At 37.6% G+C, this 26392-nt stretch overlaps 1 protein-coding gene across 6 annotated transcripts in view; it reads right to left on the bottom strand.

Annotated features, from left to right (window-relative positions):
• LOC121322911 (phospholipase D1-like) overlaps positions 1-22056 on the bottom strand; it is a 75759-nt gene extending 53703 nt beyond the window's left edge. For 2 of the 6 annotated variants that reach the window (XM_041263505.1, XM_041263504.1), the window contains exon 1: positions 7222-7390. The gene's annotated coding sequence lies outside the window, so the exon portion shown is untranslated. Of the gene's footprint in view, positions 1-7221; positions 7393-20955; positions 21040-22034 lie in introns of those variants that run through there. The other 4 variants (XM_041263503.1, XM_041263502.1, XM_041263506.1 and 1 more) reach the window with 4 other exon arrangements.
• Positions 22057-26392: the final 4336 nt, after the last annotated feature.

The raw sequence follows: 26392 nt of genomic DNA on the forward strand, positions 1-26392 counted from the left end.
TTGTGCATGACAGTTCAGCGTGAGTGGTAATGGCTGGACATTTTAGTTACACAGTGTTCAGAAATTAGGATTTAAGAGTTATGTTTTTGTGCATGTTGTACTGGTTTTACTCAGAAGTGATTCCTCTTCAGGTAGTTATGAACGATGATCAAGAAAAATAACTGCATTTCTAAAATGTTCAATTATACAGAGGTACCTAATTTAAAGGTTTGATAAAAATGTCTGTTTAGTTTTTGCAATTTATTGCATTTACTAAAATTTAAAGTGTTTCAAAAATGAATTTCACTCAGTGCATATTCTATGTGATTTCCATCTTTCACAATATTTTTTCAAGGACAGTTTAGCTTAGGTTTATTTATAATGTTACAGGTTTAAACATATAAAATGCTTTTAATTTGACATTTTCCCCAAGGAGTGCTAATCCTTCCTATATTCCTAGATTGTGATACTCCCGATTTTTGTATGGTTGCCTCCACTTTTCCCGTTGCTTGGGTATGTAGGTGGATAATAATACATTTCAGTGCTTCCTTTGCACTCTGCTTTTAAACGCCTGCTTCCATCTAAGCTGCCAACTATGATAACTACTATTTTTGTGATTTCTCTGTCTGGAGCCTATTTGCTGCCTCCATAACCACTAAGAAATTAGCATCTGTTTAAACAATGCACCCATGTGGCTATCAGTTTTAAACTAACATTTATTTTTAAACCAACACTTATCTGTGTCATTATAAACCTGATAATTAGTGCAGCTTTAAAACAAGTGTCTGATTCATACACAGTCTCTTTCAAGACATACAGTGGCTCTCAGAAGTATTCACCCCACTTGGACTTTTCCACATTTTACTGTGTTAAAACATGGAATCAAACATTCCAAGGGATTTAATAGGAGTTTTTGCCACCGATCAACACAAAAACGTCCATAATGACAAAGTGAAAAATAAAATCCACAAATTGTTCTAAATTAATTACAAATATAAAACAGAAAATAAATGATTGCATAAGTATCCCCCCCCCCCTTTTTGCTATGACACACCTTAATAATTTCTGGTGCAACCAGCTGTCTTTAGAAGTCACATAATTAGTTGAATGGAGTCCAGCTGTGTGCAATTAAGGTGTTTCACATGATTTCAGGTTAAATACACCTGACTCTGGGAGGTCCCACAGTTGGTTAGTACATTTCCTAACAAAAACTACATCATGAAGACGAAGGAACATTCAAAGCAAATCCGGAATAAGGTTCTTCCAAAGCACCAATCAGGGGTAGGATATGAGAACATTTCCAAGGCACTGAATATCCCCCGGAGCACAGTAGAGTCCATTATTAAGAAATGGAGAGAATATGGCACAACTGTGAATCTGTCTAGAACAGGCCGTCCTCAAAAACTGAGTATCCGGGCGAGAAGGGCAGTAGTCAGGGAGGCCACCAAGAGGCCTAAGGCAACTCTAAAGGAGTTACAGTCTTCCACAGCTAAGCTGAGAGACACTGCATACGGTAACAATAGCCTGGGTGCTTCACAAAACTGGCCTTTATGGGAGAGTGGCAAAAAAAAAGTAATTGTTGAAAAAAAATATCAAATCTCGGCTAGAGTTTCCAAGAGGGCATGTGGGAGACTCTGAGACCAAGTGAAAGAAGATTCTATGGTCTGATGAGACCAAAATAGAGCTTTTTGGCCTCAATGCTAAGCGCTATGTTTGGTGCAACCCTAACACCTCACATCATCCTGGGAACACCATCCCTACCGTGAAACATGGTGGTGGCAGCATCATGCTATGGGGATGCTTCTCTGCATCAGGGCTTGGAAAGCTCGTGAAGATAGAGGGCAAAATGGATGCAGCAAAGTGCAGAGAAATCCTAGAGGAAAACCTGCTGAAGTCTGCAAGAGACCTGGGATGGGCGAAGATTCATCTTCCAGCAGGACAATGACCCCAAACATACAGTCAAAGCCACACTGGAGTGGCTTAAAAACAAAAAGGTCAATGTGCTGGAGTGGCCCAGTTAAAGCCCGGACCTCAATCCAATTGAGAATATGTGGAAAGAGTTGAAAACTGCTGTTCCCCAAAGGTCACCATCCAACCTGATGGAGCTTGAGCAATTTTGCAAAGAAGAATGGGAAAAAATTGCAGTGGCCAGATGTGCAAAGCTGGTAGAGACTTATCCAAATAGACTCATGGCTGTAATTGCTGCCAAAGGTGCCTCTACCAAATATTGACTCAAGGGGGTGAATACTTATGCAATCAATTATTTTTATGTTTTGTATTTGTAATTAATTTAGAACAATTTGTAAATTGTACTTTTCACTTTGACATTATGGACATTTTTTTGTGTTGATCAGTGGCAAAAACTCCTAATTAAATCCATTTTGATTCCATGTTGTAACACAATAGAATGCGGAAAAGTTCATAGTTCTAATGTTTGTTATTAGCGGATCTGATTCCCCCTTGGGAGTTCCACTTTAATATAACGTTAGAAATCAAACCAATTGGGAGCGGCAGGATAAAAATTAAAAAGAACAGCAATGCCAGGATCTAGGATGCAGCTCTTTCAGCAAATCTTTTTTTTTTTTTTTAGGTATTCATTAAACAGAAAGCATTATGAAAATAAACCGCTGTACAAATAGCCAGACTTTGGCTTCTCAGGATCACTGAGGAAATAGAAAACTGTTTTAAAGTTAAACGTGGTGCTTGCATTGCACTGGCTATAAATCACATTTCTAGGAATAAATGAATGGACTCTGATTAGGAATGTGCGTGTCTTTTAATTGTTTGTACATGTGGGCCCCTCTAACTCCAAGCCAGTACAGCAACAGTTTAATTTCTTTAAAGCTTTCAATTGAGTGCACTACTGTATCTTCCACTACTATTTTGTAGCCAAAGAATAACATTTTGCTATTGTTTTTTAATTTAATTTTGTCAGTAGTTCTCATGAAGGATGAGGGACAACTGAACCGACTAAAATCAAACAGGAGGTTTTCTTCACAGCACTGCAAGCACACCTGAATCCACGCCTGAAATAACACTGCTACTCTGTCCTGGGCCTCTCTCAAGCAGTCTCAGTTCTGAGATGGTCTCGTGATGTGGACTGGTGACCACTGGGGCTAATGCAGGGGTCTGTTTTTCAAAACTCTGGTAATCAGATTTCCACGTTTGATCTGGGGTATATTGTGAAATTGGGTTTTTCAAAGCATGAAAAAATGCAATCAAGATTACTGTGATCTGGATTTCATTTCGGTAATCCAATTGCACTTTTTATCACAAATAAATGTTGTAATTGAGTTTTTCAGAATTTAAAGAAATCAGGATTACTTTGATCCAAAACACCAGGATTACCGTGCTCCTACTGTGGAGGTGGATTTCGCTTTTAAATGATCATAGAACAGCGATACTTTGCATGAACTGTCACAGCAAACACACACTATATGTCCAAATATAATATTATAATATAATATTTACATAAATCTTTAAGCTTTGTATCCATTCAAGTAAAAAGGAAAACATATTTAGTGGTATAACTTTAATAAAAAAGCATTTCATTGTTTTATATACGTGAAGTTCAACAATTTATTTTTAAATACGTGTTTGTGTGCTATGTAGATGTAAAGAGGTTAAGATGGAGGAAGAAGCGAATACTGCTACCTATACTAAAGACAGAAATGTCACTGTTTCGGAGACTCACGCTCTCTAAGAGTGCATTAGAAGTCATTGTGCTGTCATTGTTCATGCTTTCAGCAGCACAACTCAGAGAAACTCGGGCAAAAAAAAAATGCAGCGTGGCCTGACATTTTAACCAGAGTGAACTCTACTAGGTCTGGGCAAGTGCAAACCATGGACCAAATTAATTTAAGGTGGAAAAAGACCACAAAAGACAGCCAGGCCAAAAAAACCCAAACTGGCAATAAACCATATCAACATGGAAAGTTTACAGGTCTGGTCCTAGACATCACTGGAGGACCACGATCGCAGTCACTCCATGGAATATCCTCAGGGATGGGGTTAATTCCTCTACCTGCCAAAAACATGTGGGAATGTAGCTACTCCTAATTGAACAAGTGGTGCTAATTGGGGGAAGCCACATCCTATAAATGCGGAGCACAGGGCTCCATTAGAAAGAGGAAGTTGGTGAGTGAACACTGTGTTGTTTGTGTTTGGTATAATTGTAAGTAGTGAAGGCAAATGCCCAGCAATCGTTTTGTGTTTGTTACTTTGCTGTTAGTGGTCAGTGAAGGCGAATGCCTAGCCTGACATTAGTGTTTTTGTTTAACTGTTTATTTTGGCTCTTGTGCCCTTCTGATTCTGTTTTATTTGTTATTTTTGTTGATTTAAAACGCGCATCAGCTCTTAAAATGCAGCTTCTTGATGTCGGAGTCTCTTTCCCTGCCGATAACACATGGGCCCACAATACTATCCAGTTACACTGTCCAATTATGTCCCCTCACTGTAGCATCTCCCCACAACAGCAAAGGAGAACTGAAGGTCAGTGGGCATCCTTCGATCCGACTGCCAAGCCAATCAATCAGTATTTTATCGACAACTTGGCACAGTCGGGATGCACACCTACCTTTATGACTGACCCTGCACACCATGCAGTGTCCTTACCAAGACAGCTACATGGAGACTTGTGACAGCTACATGGGGATGGCGTGTGTGGGGTGACGTCAGGCCTGAAAGGAGTACACAGAGAGGCAGTTCTGGGGTTGAAAACTGAGACGTTGAGGTGCTTTAATAAACAAACAAAAAAATAAAACAAAAACAGCACACAGCACTTTAGACCAAAATAAATAGACAAACAAAACGTACTAACACTAAACGAAACAGACACTAAGAAAGGGGACGAACGCTAAACAAACAAGTATTGTGCTGCTCTAATTCAGCATGTATAACAATTTACTCCCAACTTTCTTTCCCGTTCTCTCGCCCTGAACACCCAACCCAGAGCGAGTGGAACGTGCATCTATATATACTGTTGCGCCGGAATTCATTTACTAATTAATTATTCACTTGAATCCCAGCATGTGAACTAAAAAGGTGAAAGCTGTGAACAGGAGAGAATGAATCTGAAGTGTAGCTCTATCTCCCGACCAGGAAAGGCGCTAAGTTAGGTTGGTGATACGCCTTCACAGAGATGGGCCGACTCGATGGTAGTCGGCCATCTTGGTAAGAGGGCATAGCTGTAAGACTGCTGAACACTTCTGTTGTGATCAGCTGTGTTGCACGCGGCAATTGGATAGAGCGAGGCGTCATACAGATCACAGGAAGGAGTTCAGCAGGCCCCTTATGCTGATATAGTAGAAAGCCAGAGTGATTGCACCAAATCGTTATACGTGTGGTATCAACTCCATATGGCACTGCTGCCGTGTATGGAACAGGGTATAGTATGCCAAAGCACTGGGGGATGGGGGTACCTATAGCAGTTGTAGTGCTTCAGTAAAATATGTACTGAATACCTAGCATACAAGACAGTGTACGAGAAGTGATATGGTAGAATATTTTTGAAACATACAAAACACTAACCATTTTAATTTCGAAAACTGAGCACTGTCCACCCCTCCCCCCTCCAGCTCACGTTATCCAGAGGCAAACCTTACATTTTTTCATTCACCATCTCGACAGCATTGTATAGCGTAAATGATTTTTTTGTTAAATGTCCAGACAACCAAAAAAAAAAATAAAAATAGTTAAATGCAAACTGTGCAAGCGACTCATATCGTGGAGGCATAACCAATCTCTGGCATCACTTGACAGTTCATAGTATTAATTATTAATATTATTATTATTAATATTTTTAGTAGTATAATGTATTTTTTTTATCCAATATAAACAAGTAGCTATGGTGACGTCACCAGTAAATTATGCAAATTAGTACCATCGAAGGTTCGAACCTTCCTTTGGTAATGTGTTCCGAACCTTTGAAGGCCAAAATGTACCCTTCGCTGCAGCCCTAGAGTGCTGTGTGTGTGTTTTTTTTACTGTTTTGTGTAAGCAGATGCAGACATAGACGGATTCGAGAGGTGCACAGACACATCACTTCAAACTGGACCAGCATTCTGAGATCAGTCACTTGCACACCTTGGACTGTGACTATTGTTTTATTATTTTGGGAACCTTTTAGTTTGGGACTGCAAGTGCAAGCCCACTGTTTGATTCCCCAGTACCACTGCTGGTAGAGGAGACAGTTCTTTTTAATAAAAATGGGACAAATTAGGTAAATAGACCTTCTTTGTTGACATTTAATCCTTACCACACCACTCACATAGACTAAAGAACCTGTCCCAATAAATATGAGATCACATTTTAATTATGCCACTGCTGCTTTTGTATAACTTTCATGCATAAAAACATCCTTTAATCCATCAAAACAGAATTTAAAACAAAATCTTTAAATTGTGAATAGGGCCATTATATAAAATATTGTAATACTTTATCAATATTGTGGCTACGCGGTATACTAGAAGCTCATTCGTGTTATGCAATGGGCTATGTCAATTATTGTGATCTTACATGATTCACTTAATAGTAATATATTATTTCATCAAACCAAAAACACTTGGCTCTGTTTCATTCCAGACATCAGCTGATCATAATTCAAGTGTTACTGACAAAGAAAGCTTTACTTTTGCAATACATTTCACTTTTGTAAAACTGAGTTTTTAGTTATAGTATAGTGTTTTCATGTGCAAAATACAGTAAATGTTGTTTTTGTTTTGTTTTTTTTTACTTTTCTGGTAAGTAAACTATCATATCTGCATATCTGTTAACATTAAAACTCTAAAAGACATGCCTACCTGTACATGAATAGAAAACAGTGATCACCATCAAGTGGCACTTTTAACTGAGCACCTGGAAACATTACTAAAAGCAACACATTATTTATAATAGCTAGACTCACACAATCATAATACAAACAAGAATAGATAACCTTTTATATTTCATACTCCCAAACTTTTTCATTCCAAGCAGTTTCACACAAGCCTCAGTGTAGATTTTTTTTGGTTGTTTTAATACAGTCACCACACTGTACAACCATATTTTTCTATATGAAAACTAGGAACAGATGTTAAAATAAACATAATTACACTACGCTTATGCATACACCTCTTAGAAATTAGCGCAAATGAACATTATCTTCCCAGTTCCCTTTGTAGCTGTGCCTAATGGTGCTGCAGTAAATATAGTGACAGTAACAGATCATTAAGTAAAAGTAAACCATGTAACTTCTATACTAACCCGTATCCCCCTTGAAAGCAGACTCCTCATGGTGACCGTTGAGTTCCTTTTTATTTAATTAATTAATGTTTTCCACTAAGATATTTTCCAAACACGACTGCCAAAATTCCAAGCAAAGAAAACATGCAGTGCAGGCTACAGAGATAGAAACTGACTTCAGAGTTCTGTGTGTCGTTTAGGCCAACTCCCTTTGGGGAGAGACTCTGCATGCCCTGCCTTGTCAATCAGTGACTTGCAACCTATTGGAGAAAGTTAATGCAAATACAGTACTTCCTTGTTGTTGAGCTGTCCTAGACTATCTATCTGCCAGGTTTGTGTCTCCTTTGAATGCAGAAACCACAAGGCAATCATTTACAGTACACTGAAGGGAATGTACTGCACTTTGGTTCACTGAGATATATATATATATAAATGGTTGGCTTAACAGTAATCACAACATTACTTATTTAATTTACACAGGTCATAACCGTTGCTACTGTATAGTCAGTACAGCCACACTTTCTCTAAATACACCTGTTTCAGATTTTATTTTTGCTTTTAAATTACAATGTTCTTTATTCGGTTGTTTGTATTAGAATGCTGAACAATTCCAATAAATAAAAAGTTATATAAAAAGTGTATTTAATAACAGCAATGTAAATTTAGAAGGCGAGCTAATTAAAGGATTTATTTCTGTTACATGTATGCAGTGATAAGGCTTCAATATGTGTTATACAGTATATATATATATATATATATATATATATATATATATATATATATATATATATATATATATATATATATATATAGACTAGTGGTGCAGTCAGCACCCTTTCGTATTCGATTATCATACGGGCATTTATCAGATATAATCTATGCATTGACGTCTTATTTTTCAAAATAAAGAACTTTTTTTTTTTTTTTTTAACAGAAGATACAATAACTAAAAACACCGTTGTGCAGAATAGTTAAACAAAAAGGCACAACTTGTATTCATATTAGAACACTTCTGATTATAAAAAAAAAGAAATACAAAGGTCTTTTAACCACTGAAAAGAATATGCATGTGTCCACATCAGATGTCCCTTTAACACTGTAATAATAATAGAAAATACAACATTTTAACAGAAGTAATTTCTAGCTGAACTATGGCTGTTCATTACTGTTAGCATGTTATGTCCAAAATTAAAGCAAAACATTTGAATTAATTTCACAAATCCTGACTGATTTAACTATAGTACTAAATTCAGCTTCTTTTGATATAATATTGCCTTATAACCCAAACACGCTTTGAAACAAATGAAGGTAATCGGTAGATTTAATACATTTAAAACAAAACAAAACAAAAAAACGTATTGTCTTAATTTTTAAAACAAGAAAACGTGAATACAACAGGCCTACTAACCGGCAACAGGAAACTTCAAAATGGGTTCTAATTTGATGCATCGATTCACCAATATCTAATTGAAGCTTGGGAAATTTAAGGACAGATAATCAATAATCCATTCAACGATTAATTGTTGCACCCCTAACATTGATGTCACATAATACTTCAGACTTGATTTGGTCCTGCTCATTTTAGACTATCCTGGTAGTCAGATGACAAGTACTGGGCTGGAGTACATCTCTGTCCCAATTATATCTGTATCAGTATTCACACTTTTGTGTGCTATAAAGAAAAAGTAAAATGAAAACCAATTTGTATTTTGATGACTCCTATATTTCATACCACCAAACTACTGTCTGTTAAATTAATCACGAAACTCTTGGTAGGTTGTACTCTTGAACTTTCCACCTCAGTGACTCATGGGGGCAGTAAAGTTACATATCTGCTTCAAAACCCATAAATCATTTCATTTCCAATATTCTGCCTATTTCTGTCTAACCAAGTAGGAGTTAACGTCATTACTTTTGGCTTTACTGTAATTACCCTGTTAGTTTGAGTAAAAAAAAAAAAGACATTGCTTTCTCAATTCTGGAATTCTGCCTTGGCTATTAATCATTCCCCAAATAACCAGACAATAACATTAGTTTAGATTATTACACATAATTGTAAGTGGCAATCATGGTATAATACTTACACATTACACAGTACAGAGGTTCTAGGGGGCCACATACAACAGTCTACTAATAAACTCAATGCATTTTCAACTTGTAGCTATTGCAGTATCTGACAAGTGGTTTGGACTTTAAGGTCCTGCATTTAATAAGAAATCAGTTGTGTGCCACTTGTGAATGGGTGTCTTTGTGACATCTGTTGAAACTGTACCAATAACAGGATCTGGAATCTCAAATGAGAGATGAGAGACTCCACATACAGAATAAATAGCGGCTTGTCAAGTGCATACGCTAGGGATGTGCAGTAAATATCTTTTAATAAAAAATCAGTTTAAACTATTTGATTTATATCAATTAATCGTTTAGCCGCAGTTACACTGTCACATTAAATACCCTTTACATAAATACCCTTTCCACATATATTTAGTCTTTGTCATGCATTGACATGTGTTTACCAAACATAAAGACAGGCAGCTTAGAGCACAAATCCTCTTTAATTGCATCATGATTGTATTCCATTGACGATATGTGTACCGGTACACATTTCTAAGTTTCTGGTATCTCCTTCATAGTTAATCTTGAGCCAGTACGGAGAACACTGGTTTCACATAAAGCAAAACACAATAAAAATTCAAAAAATTCACGTTACCATCCCATAAACTTAGCATTACAATCAATAATTTTCAAGATTCTTTAATACATACTATAAATCAATTTTGAAAGCAACTACATAAGCAGGGTTGAAAAAGCATATACATATAGTACCAACCAAAAAAATGCAGCAATATAAAGTAAAAATAAAGGTTTAAAAATCACTTATTTACACAAAATGATAGATAGAAAATAATTATTATAATAGTAAATGTAGTAACTTGCTGTATTTTATTAAGTAAAACAGAAAAGCTACCAGCACAAACACAAAACGTTAGGTTACTTACCATAACCCTGGTTTCCTGAAAGAGAAGCCGACCACCAATGATATTATGTATGGGATGTCTCTGCTCATTGGGTAGCTATATCAGAACTGCCGATAGGCCCCTTCCTGGGATGATGCACTTGGTCCCGCCCACCGAGGGAATAAAACTGCCATCCGAAGGAAGCCATTTCTCTTTTTCCATCAAACCCATGAGGGGGACAGATGCAACGTTGTGGTTGGTGGTCATCTTCTCTTTCAGGGAACCAGTAAGTAACCTAACGTTCCCTTTCAATGAAAAAATGACCACCAATGACATTTCGTATGGGATAATGTATACCAGAGCCGTCGTGATGGAAAAGGAACAGCAGCATATGAGGGACGCACTAGCACTGTCTAACCCAGAGGTTAGCGGTGTGAACTTACACCCTCAAGGATCCTCGTGTAATGAAGCAGGGCAGGGTCTACCACATTAAGACGGAAGAACATGGAGAAGGTATGAGGCGCAGCCCAGCTAGCCGCAGTACAAATGTCAGAAATTGAGGCCCCTCTGAAGAGGGCTCAAGATGTAGCCAACCCTCTAGTGTGTGGCTACCCTACCTGGTGGGGGCAAGCCAGCACCATCATACACAGTCGAGGCTGTCCACAATCCAGTCAGACAGATGCTACTTAGAGAGGGGCTGTCCTAGGGTCCATGTCCTGTAACAGATGAAGAGCTGGTCAGATTGACACAAGCTTTTGTCCTATGCATGAAGCATCTCAATGCCAGCACTGGGCAGAGGAAATTCAATCTCTTATCCTCCACTGAAGTAAACGTAGGTGGATGGAAGGACCAGTTCTACAGACTGATTAATGTGGAAGGCTGTGATCACCTTGGGCAGGTAAGCAGGGTTAGTGCACAGAGGCACCCTGCTGCCATCCTCCCAAATACGCATGCAGGAGTTCACCTGCTTAGCAGAGGTGATAGCCAAGAGGAAGGTTGTCTTCACAGACAGGTACTTCAGCTCTATGGAGTGCACGGACTCAAACTGGGCCTTTGTGAGAGCCTTCAGTACAATATTAAGGCTCCATTCGCGGAGGACAGTCCTCTTGGAAGGACGTAATCTCTGAGAGCCTTTAAGAAAATGGGTAGCCAAGAAATACGCACCTGGAGACATCTACGGGGGCGTGGCATGCAGAGATAGATGGTAAATACACCTTCAAAGTAACTGGCATAGGGCAAGATATTGGGACATTGTTTCCAGCCAGACACCAAGCTTGGAAATACCTCCACTTATAGATAAAGACCTACTGGAGTCTGCCATAGCGCTCTGCAATGTAGCCACAACCTCATCTGATAGCCCTAGGGCTAACCAGCGGTCCCTTTCAAGGGCCAGACCCATACCCAGAACCTGCCCGGTTCCAGGTGTCAAAGAGTGCTAGCCGGAAAGGAGGTCCGCTGCCTTGTTCACCACTCCAGGAATGTGCATCTCCCTTAGAGACAGCAAGTCCGTCTGAGCCCATGTTAATAGGCCACTCTGGCGGTTGACATACGCCACCACTGTTGTTTGTCCGTCCGTATCAACACATGTGCACTGGAAGGAAGTGGTGGAGAGCAAAGCAAACCGCTTGCAACTCCAGCATAATTATGTGCGGGGGTGTCCAGCGGTTCGGCCAGGATCTGCATACTCCTGTGCCTTCACAGACCGCCCCCCAACCCAGGTTGGAGGCATCTGTCATCACCACTTGGCGGTTTAACACTACTCCCATTCTTTTAAACCAAGTTAGACTGGAATTACAAGCTACAGTACTCTGTTCACCAAGATTCACATTTTGTTATCTTCTTGTTACCTTTATTAAATCGTTAATATATATATATATATATATATATATATATATATATATATATATATTATTGAATACAATAGTTATTATCACTGACTCAGATTTAGCACGTAGCATGCTGACATCGCTGTTTTCATTTCTTTAATGTGATTAATAAAATGTACTGGTAATTTTATTTTAAATATACGGTGCTTGCTTGTACTGAGTGCAGCAACAGTCTCAGGTCCAAACCGTCAGCCGAGTGTAGGTATACTATTTACATCCTCGCTATATGGTCTTCTATATGAATAAATACGGATTTAAAAATAAATAAAGAAATCAAACTGCTGCGATGTTGGCTCGTACAGGTCTATACAACCGGCACGGCAAAGCAACATTTGATTTTTTTTTTTAATAAAGAACCAAGATTTCAATTAACATTTGCAATTGAAACAAAACTGAAATTTGTTGATGCACTTTTTTTGAGGGGTGTTGTACTGTGTTCTTCAACGAATAGGATATAGCAAGAATACTGGATGCAGCATGCCACAAATAGGTACTGTACTTGTAATTCTGCTTTTATTCACAATCTCAGCACTATTATTATTATTATTAGTGCTAGTAATGACAAATACTGTAATAATAATCAAAAAAATAAAACAGTACTAAAATTATTAATAATTTAGCTAATGCCTTTATCCAAGGTGACTTTCTTGACTTACTCCAGCAGCTTATATTGTTCGTTTTGGGTTGTCCTTTTACTAGAGTGAGCAAAAGGCTTTGGACCCAGACAGGGTTGTTATAGCGAGGGTGTACTGTATTTAGTATTTGACTTATATGCTTAATACACGACACTGACACATTTTACTATATAATGTGTGCACATTTTTCATTTTTGTTATTTTTCACCTCCCATAGTGTTCAACATTTAAGAGGGTATAAAGAAGTTAAGATCAGAATCCAATGTCATCCCTTACAAAAAGGTAACATACTGCAAGTACACTTGTGCCAGAATTGTCTGGTATACTATTGGGACCATTATTCTATCCTATTTTGGCACAAGTATACTTGCAGTATACAACTTTGTATATTCTTTTTGTAACTAATGCAACGCAGTTCTCAAATATTGGACATTTCTTAGATTGTTCTCTTTTGCATACCTGCATTGTCTCTTGCTAGATATGCACCTCCAGATTCTAACAAATACTTTTAGAAAACCAGCAGCAACTTCTGCTCTGGATCAAAAGTCTATAATGCTCTGCGGCTGCCCATCTATGTGGATAACTATCAAAAAACTAGTAGAAGCTAACTAAAACACAAGTCTGGGAAAAACAAATGGAAATCTGGAAAAAGTATGGAATTTTGATGCTGAAAAAGTGTATGAACCCTGAGATACTGTACCTATATTGAGTACAGTGTACTTTGTACAAATCACACTCCATAGGTCAATTATGGATAACTTGACATTTTTTTGGACAATCAAATGTCGACAATGGACTACCCGAAGGGAAAGTACTATTACCAAAATTTTGCGAGCCCTGAGCAGTAGTAGGTGTGATGGTACAGTAGGTTGACAAACTCATACAAACTCCCTTTATGGTACTGATCCAAAGTACTATGATGAAGTCAAACTTATTTATGTTGTTGACAGACAAAACAGCACTGTCTGCTTTCCTATCCCTGAAATTATATAAGCTACTTTGTATTCACTGGAATCTGTGGCTCAGATCCAGACCAGAGGCCCACACAATGCTTGAATTCTCTCAGTGACACTTTCAAATGCTGCTAGTATTGTCAGTATTTAAATCTAATATGATTCACACAGGATAAGCCAACCAAGATGTGACATTCTAATCACTGTAGCATCTACCTGGTATCATACAAAATCATAAATCTCTCCAATAAAATGGATCTCAATATCAATCATTAACTCAGCAAATGTTTACACAAGGCTAATCAATCACATTTCAAAAGAAACAAATCATGGTACATTTCAACACTTCCTACAAAGCCATTTCCAAATAATACCAGGTTAAACATTAAAATACATAATGATAAACAGCCCACCATTAAATGTACACACATTTTTGTCTCTAGTTGATGAGTAAGCATGTTTAAAAAAATTAAAAAAAAAAAAAAAAAAAGCATAATCATAAATTAATATTTTAAGTGTTTCAGTTGCAGGGATTGAGGTCTGATTCTCCTATCTTTTCATAGTGGACCACCATCACAAAGCACTTTACAGAGGTAAGCTGTGAACTGTGCATTATTTGCAGAGTCAGTTACCATAGGCCATTGATTTAACATCTCATCTGCAGGATGGAGCACAAGGAGATTAAGTGACTTGCGCAGGGTCACACAGTGAGTCAGCCAGAGATTTGAACCAGTGACCTTCTGGTTACAAACTCTGGACCTTAACCACCGTATTAGTCCAGAGATTCTAAATAAAATGTTGAAGTTAATAACTTTTTTTGGACAACATACAAGTTCAACCTTTCGAGAGCACACAGGTCCCTTCTTCCAAATAAAAGGCAGGGCTTTTGAACTTAAGGACACTACTGAAATTACAAGCTGCCAGGTGTTTGAACAGTCAGACCCCTGCCAAATCTACTTCTGATCATTAACACTTAACCAGATTTCAAAAAAGGGTAACTGCATATCAAAGAAATACTTATTTAATGCCAAGCTTGAAAACTACTGTATACTTAAGTGAAACATAAAAACCTATGGCACTGCAGTTTTAAAGCTCCTCATGCCCCCTTTTGGCCAAAGCATGAAACAACACTCACTGTTCAATTCTGAGATTAGTTTGTTAAAATGATGGGCTCATTGGCAGTACAAGTGCCTCAGAATTAGCACTTGCGAATTACTGTTCGTGTACTTAGCTGCTCCACACTTTGCTGTATTCTACTACTGCTCTTAACTGTAACTATTTTCTGTATCCTGTACTTGATTTTGCTCTTAAAGGTAACCTGTGACAGAAAACAATGATTCTTGCTGGTAAAGCTCCCTCTCAACCTGTGAGGGGGCTAAGTAACAGGAACATAGTACCCTGGACTGCTTGGCCTGACACTTCGTTCCTAGGGTTAAAAGGCCGTCGGTCATTTTGAAAAGGGGCGGAGCTTCAGTACATTAACTCATCGACCCAAAAGGGAAATGACGTGGCGGCCGCGGACCGGAGGAGTGGCTTCCATCGTTTACCAAGGGGTCATGAGTGACGGTATAAGTAGGGGTTGATGCAACCGAATCTGTGCATTCGTTTTGGTTAACAGCATTGAAACCGGAAGGACCCTTGCTGTTGTATCGTGAGTGTTTTTTGTTTGTTTGTCTAACTGTTGCTTGCTATTTGTTAGACTGTTAAACACGTTCCAGAGCTGTTGCCAGAGGCCAGCACGTACCCGGAACATCACTGCACTAGAGCACGATAAATTGTATATTCACCATGCGCACTACTGCACTCACTGAGGACTGGTGACCGTCTATGTGTTTTGTGTGTTTCTGTGTGTGTGTGTGTGTGTGTGTCTTTTTGTGAATTACCGTGTACTATCATTTGGGACAGCCCCGTGTATTAATTATACACAGCAGTACTCGTTGTGTACTACCTGTATTTCATTTATAATTTCTGTTGGTCAGTTTCGACCATTTGGATTACAATTAAAAACCCATCACTTCATCAAACTGTGTTTGCCGTTGTTTGGAGCACTGCATCACCTCTACACCTGTGCACTTTGCCACATACTGTATTCTCGTTTTTTGTAACTACTCTTTTTTCAAATCGTTCTTATCCATTGATTGTACTTACTACTTGCTCTTTATGGAATTTGCTTGTATAAGCAAATTCCTTTACTACAAGTTTAACTGCTCTTATTCAAATTCGTTCTTATATATAATTATTTACTGTACTCTATTTTGCTCTTATTTGAATTTGCTCTCATTTTCTACTGATTTTATTGTATTTTATAACTGCTCTTACTGGTAATGTGATACTTTGTAGTGTGATACTTTGTAACTTCTGATAAGGGCTTCTGCTAATAATAATAATAATAATAATAATAATAATAATAATAATAATAATAATAATAATAATAATAATAATAATAAAAATGGCCAGGTGAATTTGTTCACTGCACCACCTAGCCTCCAAACTGGGATTTCTTTTCACATGTATTTGTGGTGCTGTGTAATATTATTTCCATTCTATTGTAACCTGTCAGTGCTTCTCATCTGAGACTGGGAGAGAAAAGCACGTGATTATCTCATGTTGCTTGTATTCTCTATAAGCATGGTGTAACTGATTCTCCACGTTATTATTCGGGAGTGAATGGGTTTACTATCCATAATCATTAAGACGACTGTGTGAGTTTGTGGACAGTAAGCAGTTTTTCTTAACTACATATGCAACCACAAATATCTTAAAACAACAATTGTTCTCTCTTAGGCAGGTGGTCCATTATACAGGTGGTGTTTAATACTAAATTGATTGTATAACAAATACACTATTTAAAAAAATGGCAATGACTTTTTAAATTTCTGTTATTGTTTCTTTCTGTTCAAGCAAAGAGCATGGGAAGGCTAAGCTATGTAAGAAGGCAATAAACAATTAACTGCATTTCAGTGTGAAATTGAACATGACTGGGCTTATTCATAATTAACAAAAAAATGAACTCCCATATATATATTCCTGCTGAACTTTGACATAATGTAGTGTTATTTACATTACTGTACAGTGAGGCAAACAGAAAGAAATGTTACCAGCATGAAGAACTGCACAGACAATTAATCAGTCTGTTTAGATAGCAACAGAACACCTGCATCACTGCATCCATAATTCACTCCTAACCTTCCTCTGCCCTTCCCCTGTTCAAGCTATACCCTGTGGAAAAGGCTGTGTAATCAGTCATCACCACAAGTATTTATTGCCCTTGGTATACAGCTACATCCCTTGAAATGTGACTGTAGACACTGTGCTGTGTATCAAATAAAATGTGTTCAGCTGCAAGGATACTATATGCTGTTTACGTATTTTACATATATATATATATATATATATCTGTATATATATATATATATATATATATATATATATATATATATATATATATATCATAAGTTGAAACATAATGAGGCTGAAACATAACTGGCTAATTCTTACCTGGGTCCCTACACCTTAGCATCAATTGACCTCCATGCTTGAGCAATGTGGACGTTTCATTAACTCATGGTCATACAGGTGTTTTTATCTGTTTAATTAATTTTTTTACATGTTATATTTGTATGTGTTTACCAAGATATTTCCATTAAACCAGATTAATCTTTAGTTAGCCGGGTTTATATATTGCTTTACAGCGAAAAACAAATATTTAAATGTTAGCAGAGTATCCATCTCCTTTTTAAAACAAAACGAATACCATATAGTACAAGTTTAGTCTGGAACTGCTGCCAGTTCTTTATTTGGAATAGGGGTTGAACATTTAAGACTGTAAAAAATATATTGATGTATCCCTGATAAAATATGTTATTGTGTATGATGTGTTGTCAAGGTAGAGCATTAGACTAGACCTGTCCGTTAAGCCTCCAGATAGCAATAAATTAATTGGGCACACAAAATATAATCGTTCGAATAAATGTCAAAGATTGTACCGCCCACATACACTTTAGGTCAAAAATACATTTCTTAACTATAATGGACATGTTCATACTTAGAAAAAAACCTGAAAAAACCCGTACTTAGCTAGACTACATATTTGTGCTTTGTTGTCCTTGTTTTGGACTACTGTCTGATCGCGGCTGTGATGAGTTTAGTTTGACTTATTTTTTGCTCTGTGATTGTTGAGGTCTTTCTAATGGTTTTTTATGCTGATATAGAACTGTAGCACTAGTGCTTGTTTTTATGTATATCACATATTGACATACGGAAAGAGTTAAATAGTTTGGGAACCGGAATCAGACTCAAAGTACCAGGTTCAAATGAGAGATACCCCGTTCGGACCCGATTCTAAAAATCTCAAATGCAGATCATTAGTTTTATCAGCTGTGGGCAGCACTGACTGTACTTACATCAAATAGAGGTGGTCATCAATCAGGAAACCCAGACGGTGCACGCAGTCGAGTTTGAAAAACACATCGTAAAAAAAACTAAAAAACAGTATTATCCCCAAGTTTCACAGCTCATTTTGAAACTCTAAAGACAAGCAAACTGTATACAGTCAGTTTTCATCAATTTGCACAATTTATTTACATGTTTGCCCTCTGGATCCAAGGCAGCACAATTTTTGTTTACATCAAATACACAGATGGTGTGTACATACAAAGAATTTTCAAAAGTGATTCGCTTGTATGATGGGACCAGCAAATCAGCAGGAAAAGAAAAGCACAACTACTGCTTCTCTTTGGCAGATATACTGTAAATAGCAAGGCAGGGTGCGTTCGGTGGGGATACACGTAAATAATGTTATTAACTATGCATGTTACAAAAAATGTAGTTATCTAAATTGATTATACAGTATTTATATCGATGTATATAATGAGGAATGGAATCGATTGAAAAAATGATTTTCGATTTTATTGTAGCAGCCCTATTGCAGACTTGCCCGCATTGCAAACTATGAAATGAACCCACACTGGAAATGTAGAAATTACATTTTTACATCCTATGTTGTTATTGACAGCTTGGAGGCTGTATTTGGGCCAGCCTCAGGCAGAGACTGCCAATTAAGTCAAATTGTGAAGTTACTTTACTTTTGACTGAAGGTAGATTCAAAACCTGGCTTCCAGGAACTTGGATGTCAGTGCCCAGCAATCTGTTAAAGAACTGCATTCTACACTGTTGTGCTTAAAGATGGTTTTAAGCTTAAACACAATACAAACAAACTTACAGTAGGACAGCGTACATACAGCAGCCAGAACAGCTAGCTGGACTTTAGTCCCCCTCTGCCTGAGCCAGCTGCAAAGAGGAAGCTAGGGAGGTAGTGGGCTGATCTGTGACCAACATGTCTAGAAAGTGCAATAAAAGTATATTTGATCTGATAAAAAAAAGGTGGGGGATCCAGCAAATCAACCTCACTTTCCCATAAAACAGAAAAGAGACTTTTTCCTCTATGTGGTTGTTTCATGTAAAATCCTTAAAACAGCATTTGCTTAGCTTCCTTTTTGCAACACCTACATTTTAATGCAGGACAAGTAAATGAAGAATGCAGCCAAAAGCGGTTGTTTAGGTTTTGCTGATAATTATTAGTTTGACATCTGTATTTAAAACCATTACCAAAACAAACAGTATCTTTGAAATGCTGTGCATTGTCTTACTGATTCTCAGTTTGGGCATGTCAAGCAGGATTCCTACACAGACTCCGGGGAGATCAATGGAAAGGCAGAGGCTGGCTGGTACCTCTCACTCCTCACCACAGACCTCTGTACAACAGAGTATGGGTCTCTTGCACAAGCTGTTCCAGACCTGGGACATTTCCCTTTGCATGCATCATCTTATTTACCCCACAGCTGTCTGTCTTGGACAAACTGTTACCCTGTACCACACATGCTTTAATTATTTACACTTTGACATTAAACCCTTAGTATAAAAATGTTGCATTTTACACACGGGTTGCCAAATTCCTTGTGGCCGGAATTGGTTTGCTTTCTATTTAATACCTAACAATTTAAATAAAAATGACATGTCCATGATTAAATTAATGGCAAGTGAATGGGCTGGTCTTTTCAAATACTAGGCAATACCTATAGAAAGGCTTAGCTATTACTGTTCATGCACCATGGACATCCTCCTTCTTGTAGTAGATAATGAATCTTACCACATTTCTAAGCAACTTTAGCATGTGACAACACAGGAAACTTCACAAGGCTACAAGGTCACAAACAGCTCTACATTTACAGGCTGAGTCAAAAGAAACTTTGAAAAGCCAATAAAGGTCTTTCTCAGTGTGTTCAATATTTGGTGTTTGTTCACTCTGTAGCCCTCAGGAATATGCTTGTATATTTTGCAGGTAGGACAGCAGGCTCTTTCAGAGAGGTGTTGCAGGTATCTGTTGTTCCTTCTTATATCAAGTGGATATTGCAATGCTGTAGGGATTTAATTATTTACTATGAAACACTGTAGTGTGAAGTAAATGACAAATGCTCTGACTAAAATTCTTGAAGTCATATGAGAATGTACTTTATTCTAAACATTTGTTACTGAATTTAAAGCAATGAAGCATGGTGTGTGTGTGGGTATATATATATATATATATATATATATATATATATATATATATATATATATATATATATATATATATATATACACACACACACACACACACACACACACACACACACACACACACACACACACCAATTTCGAACTTCTGCTTACCAACAACGGTAAAAATATATCCAGCAGCTATAACAATGAACAATTCCATAACTAGTTATAATAAATCCTCACACAGTGCAAACAAAAACTACAAAACTTAATGTTGCACAAACACAGACGGGGATGCTTTTGACTTCTGGGTGTGCAAAGTTCAGTACAAAGGCACACTTTTCCATGTTCAGTTAATTTGGCGACTAAAACATTAAATGACAAATCTTTTGTTCCAGTGTTACATATTAGACAATTTGAGACTTAAGCAGACTTATTTCATTAAAGCAGAAGTAACCCCTTTGATAATAATTCTGATGAAACCAGTCACAGCAGCGTACGTACAGCCATGAAATCTGCTTTCGAAAAAGACACACTTGCACAGGCAAGCATAGTTCAATCTTTCTGCCTGTCTCGTGAAGCTTTTCTCGCGAAAGGTGTAACGAATTTGCCAGGTCACAACAAATACATCTCACTTTAATTTAAGGACATCTATCGTTCAATTACACATCCACACAGGAAGGTGCATTGAACTACGAAGATTGGCAGGTATTTTCTTAAAATGCGTATAACCAAAGCAGGCTCTAATTTGGTGTGTAATAAATTAGAAATTAATGTAACTCACCTGTTCCAATTTACTGTCGGTCAATTGACAACTTCAACAAACGCTAAACAGCGGGTGAAAAAAAAAAAAAAGGTAAAACCGTCACAGCGATTGCGTTACTTAAAGCTACAACACCGCCCAGAACTTTCGACTCCTGAGGTTATAAAATCGCACTTTAGGGAGGTCCAGAAAGATACCAAGATACGTGTTTTTAAAAGTGTAGTTCTGTACATAATTTTCTTATTGACGGTTTCTTCTGGAAAAATAAATACATGTTTGCAAATACTCGTATTTGACGAACGTCTCGTTAAGGATAGAACTCGCTATATATTATATAAAGCGTAAAAAAAAAACAAAAACGCTTTTGTTTTGTTATTTTGTAATTAAAAATGTGTATATATACTTTAATTGAGAAATACCATTACGTTATAATGATTGTTTTACAACAGAAAGCAAGCAAGTGTATCTTAAACAAGTTACATAATAATAACAATAACAATACTACTACTATAATAATCATAACAAATAGTAGTAGTTTGTTGCACGCGTTCAATTATTTGCGTCTGTGTGAAATGGAATGTATTGAGTGCATATGAATCAATGGTGCGAGCTGCACAGAACGTGATTACTTGTTTATTCAGACGTGCAAAAGACAACAAATCAATTATTTATGTACAAATGCACTTGAAACGGATTAATGTAACCAGATCACCTCAGATGTACTTGCATGTCTCCCTACAGCAAGCTTGAAAGAGTACTGGATTACTATTACAATCATGACTCCTACCGATATGCAATAGTGAGTGCTATGGTTTCCCTAAATATACAGAGCGATTGCATTGACACATATTGGTTCTTTGTTTAAGCTGATTTCTTTCCATTTTCACTGGTGTGAAGAGTAACAAACATTTCTATCACACTTCCCTTTCCTATGCAGTCTATTAGCTGTTTGGTGGCAGCCTCATATTTTTGTAAAAGGTGGATGGCCCATACATAATACCATTAATATCATGTTAAAAACTTTGGTTTATGTGTGGGCCTAAAAAAACAATTAGAAAAAATGAAGAACCCCTTTTTTCATTTGTTTAAGTCCGTCTCACCTGTCCCCGGCTGCTGCGTATACAATTCCTGCTGCATCAAGGACAGCCTGCAGTTAAAACTTCAGGGAATGTGCACAGACTGGCATGTCAAGTAGGTCTGATTTCTGATAAAGTGAATGTCACAGAGCAATATACGAATGTGCTTTTGACACACTGGCTGCCCTTTTCTGTCTGACATAGTTTTATATGCTGCATATTTGGTTGTTTTCTTCTGCATCTTCTTAGATGATCCTCAGATGTTTTTGTTTAAATTTTGGTGAGGCACAGTTGAATGGCAACACATACACAGTTGAAGGAAATAAACTACATTATTAGGGTCATTCTATAAATGGTGACCTTTATGAGCTGATCGTGTCCATCTGTTTCTCTATCACACCCTGCATGGTATGTGCCTGCACTGGTTTACAGTAAACTGAAGCAAGTGTATGCTGTACTTAGATTGCTTTAATATCCACAGTATTACTTCATAACCAATCTCTGGTCGAAAGAACAGCTCAAACAGATTTGTTTATGAGTAACTAAAAGGTTTTTAGACATGAGTATCAGATAGCTAGTACACTCACAAATTGCAATACCCTAAAAGGAAATTTTGATAAAGCCACCCCTAGACTTCAGTCAGACTGCTGAAAGTTTGGGCTCAAAAGGTTGCTAATTATAAACACGAATGCCTATAGCCTAAAAAATGTTGTCACTTAAATATGTTGTCACACGAGTGGAAAAGCTTGCAGGCATTTTTAACATTACGATCAGAGAGAGAAAAAGAGTGAGAGATCTGCTTTCTACAACCTTTCAATTAAAATATAACGCGGTATTTTGCTGTACTAATATAACAAACTATGGGTTATTACTTTATATGAATTATCATGTTATGCACAAATGTAAGAATTTTTTTTTTCTGTAGTGGTGTACTGTTTTCTTTCAAATAGTATGTATCTATAATCATTTGCACGATGTATTTTAATATCAAATATATACGCTATTGCAGTTTTGTTACAGGATACATTGGTTTATAACTAATGTAATCACAGTTTTAAATATAGGCTGCCCCTGTTTTCATTTACGTCCTAAATTCTGGGCCGCTCTGATAACATCCCAAATTATGGGCTGCTCTGTTTCCATTCAAATGGTTCTAGACTCAGGGGACCAGACTGAATGTTATATGCCCAGTTTTGTAGCAATTCTTTGCAAAAAAAAAAAAAAAATCAGGGTGTTTAGCCCCATTCATGTCTATGGCAGTGTTAAAAAGCACATTTTCATGCATATCTCTTGAACCCGAGCACGTAGAACCACCATTGCAAGTGATATAGACTCAGGGGAGCACCCTAAACCACCTCCTAAAACGGCGCAGTGGTTCACCCAAAAACTCGAGTCGTGACTAACAAATAATTTTGCCGAGCCGTCCTGGCACCTAGAAAAGTGACAACAGTGGCTCCTTGTGCAGGGCCCCCATGGATCTCAGTGGCTCTCAAAAGTATTCACCCCCCTTGGACTTTTCAACATTTTATTGTGTTGGAACATGGAATCAAAATTGATTTAATTAGGAGTTTTTGCCACTGATCAACACAAAAAAAGTCCATAATGTCAAAGTGAAAAATAAAATCTACAAATTGTGCTAAATTAATTACAAATATAAAACAGAAAATAATTGATTGCATAAGTATTCACCCCCTTGAGTCAATATTTGGTAGAGGCACCTTTTGGCAGCAATTACAGCCATGAGTCTATTTGGATAAGTCTCTACCATTTGAACATCTGGACACTGCAATTTTTGCCCATTCTTCTTTGCAAAATTGCTCAAGCTCCATCAAGTTGGATGGGGACCTTTGGTGAACAGCAATTTTCAACTCTTTCCACATATTCTCAATTGGAGTGAGGTCTGGGCTTTGACTGGGCCACTCCAGGACACTGACCTTTTTGTTTTTAAGCCACTCCAGTGTGGCTTTGACTGTATGTTTGGGGTCAATGTCCTGCTGGAAGATGAATCTTCGCCCAAGTCCCAGGTCTCTTGCAGACTTCAGCAGTTTTCCTCCAGGATTTCTTTGTACTTTACTGTATCCATTTTGCCCTCTATCTTCATGAGCCTTCCAGGCCCTGATGCAGAGAAGCATCCCCATAGCATGATGGTGCCACCACCATGCTTCATTGTAGGGATGATGTTCTCAGGATGATGTGAGGTGTTAGGCTTGTGCCAAACATAGCACTTAGCATTACAATGGCATAAAAGGAGGCCTCTGCTTCTCATTTGGGAGGAGGGAGTTGAGGAAGCAGGTTGGTGTTTGTGGTTGTTTGTTAGTTTGAAAGTTTTGAATCCAGTGAAGGCATTGCCCAGCCTGGAAACCTTATTTTTTTTGTAAGTTTTGTTTTTGCTTTATTTGTTTCTAAAGATCTTTGTTTTGCCCTTGTGCACTTTATTTTTGTGTTTTTTTTTTATAATTAAATTAGGATTTTTTTGAACTGCAGTCTGTCCCTGGGCCTCTTTCCACTCGCCAGCCTGCCACAATATATATATATATATATATATATATATATATATATATATATATATATATATATATATATATATATATATAATCACACACACACAGTGCCTATAGAAAGTCTACTCCCCCTTCCAAAATTTTCACCTTTTGTTGCCTTACAGTCTGGAATTAAAATGCATTAAAATCTTTTTTTTTTCTCATTTATCTTCACATCCTACCCCACAATTTCCAAGTGAAAAAAAATATTCAAAAACTTTGTAGAAAATTAATTTAAAATAACAACAGAAATAGCTTGGTTGGATAAGTGTCTACCCCCTTGTAATAGCAATCCTGAATTAGCTCAGTTGTAACCAATAACCTTCAAACTCACACACCTAGTTAAGTGGCCTCCACCTGTGTTAAATTGTAGTGATTCACATGATTTCAGGATAAATTCAGCAGTTCCTGTAGGTTCCCTCTGCTGGGTAGTGTATTTTAAAGCAAAGACTCAACCATGAGCACCAAGGCGCTTTCAAAAGAACTCCGGAACAAAGTTGTTGAAAGGCACAGATCACGGGATGGGTATAAAAAAAAAATATTAAAGGCTTTGAGTATCCCTTGGAGCACAGTCAAGACGATTATTAAGAAGTTGAAGGTGTATGGCACCACTAAGAGCCTGCCTAGATTAGGTCGTCCCTCCAAACTGCATGACCGAGAAAGAAGGAGACTGATCAGAGAGGCTACCAAGAGACCAATGGCAACTTTACAAGCTCTACAGGCTTTTATGGCCAAGACTGGTCAAAGTGGGCATGTGACAACAATATCCCAAGTACTCCACAAATCTGGCCAGTATGGTAGAGTGGCAAGAAGGAAGCCATTACTCGAGAAAGCCCACCTTGAATTCTGTTTGAAGTATGCAAAAAAACACTCAGGAGATTCTGTAGCCATGTGGAAAAAAGTTTTCTGGTCTGATGAAACTAAAATGGAACTTCTTGGCCTAAATGCAAAGCGTTGTGTTTGGCACAAGCCCAACACAACGCCTCATCCAAAGAACACCATCCCTACTATGAAGCATGGTGGTGGCAGCATCATATTATGGGGATGTTTCTCATCAGCAGGGACTGGGGCACTTGTCAGAATAGAAGGGAAAATGAACAGAGCAAAGTACAGAGAAGGCCTTGAGGAAAACCTGCTGCCCTCAGAAAGAAAGCTGAAACTGAGATGGAAGTTCACCTTTCAGCATGACAATGACCCAAAGCACACAGCCAAAGCTACACTGGAGTGGTTAAGGAACAAAAAGGTAAATGTTCTTGAGTGGCCCAGTCAGAGCCCCGACCTAAATCCAATTGAAAATTTGTGGCATGACTTGGGAAGATTGCTGTCCATCAACGCTCCCCAAGGAACTTGATAGAGCTTGAACAGTTTTGTAAAGAAGAATGGTCAAATATTGCCAAATCTAAATGTGCAAAGTTGGTAGAGACCTATCCCAACAGACTCACAGCTGTAATTGCTGCCAAAGGTGTTTCCACCAAGTATTAACTCAGGGGGGGTGGAGACTTATCCAATTATAATCTTTCAGTTTTGTATTTTTAATATATAATTTTTTCTCAGTAAAACCTTTTTTCCCCTTAACAGTGTGGAGTATGTTGTGTAGATAAGCGGAAAAAAACCCCTCATTTAAATGCATGAAACTCTGAGACACTGACACAACAAAATGTGAAAAAAAGTTCAAGGGGGTGTAGACTTTCTATAGGCACTGTATATCCAGAATCTCATATTCTATATTCTATATCACTTATGCCAAATAATGTTAGTAGAAAGCTTCATGAGAATACGTTGTTCTTCAGATAGATGCAGAAACTGTATGTACCACCTGGTCCACCACACCCCCTTCGCAGG

The sequence above is a fragment of the Polyodon spathula genome, chromosome 11 (assembly GCF_017654505.1).
Source record: "Polyodon spathula isolate WHYD16114869_AA chromosome 11, ASM1765450v1, whole genome shotgun sequence".
Classification (NCBI taxonomy): domain Eukaryota; kingdom Metazoa; phylum Chordata; class Actinopteri; order Acipenseriformes; family Polyodontidae; genus Polyodon; species Polyodon spathula.